Genomic DNA, 254 nt, shown 5'->3' with positions numbered 1-254 from the left:
GAAAAAAAGGGAGAAGACCCAAATCAATAGAATTAGAAATGTAAAAGGAGAAGTAACAACCAACACTGTAAAAATGCAAAGGATCATGAGATTACTACAAGCAACTATATGCGAATAAAATGGACAACCTAGAAGAAATGGACAAATTCTTAGAAAAGCACAATTTTCCAAGACTGAACCAGGAAGAAATAGAAAATATAAACAGACCAATCATAAGCACTGAAATTGAGACTGTGATTAAAAATCTTCCAATG

At 32.3% G+C, this 254-nt stretch overlaps 1 protein-coding gene across 10 annotated transcripts in view; it reads right to left on the bottom strand.

The window, feature by feature from the left end:
- The window catches only part of TEC (tec protein tyrosine kinase), a 154,118-nt gene that overhangs the window by 82,815 nt on the left and 71,049 nt on the right, over window positions 1-254 (bottom strand). The window lies entirely within an intron of this gene.

This window comes from Physeter macrocephalus, chromosome 7 (assembly GCF_002837175.3).
Source record: "Physeter macrocephalus isolate SW-GA chromosome 7, ASM283717v5, whole genome shotgun sequence".
Taxonomy (NCBI): Eukaryota; Metazoa; Chordata; class Mammalia; order Artiodactyla; family Physeteridae; genus Physeter; species Physeter macrocephalus.
The sequence above is the reverse complement of the archived record's forward strand: the minus strand, read 5'-3'. Positions and strand labels throughout refer to the sequence as shown.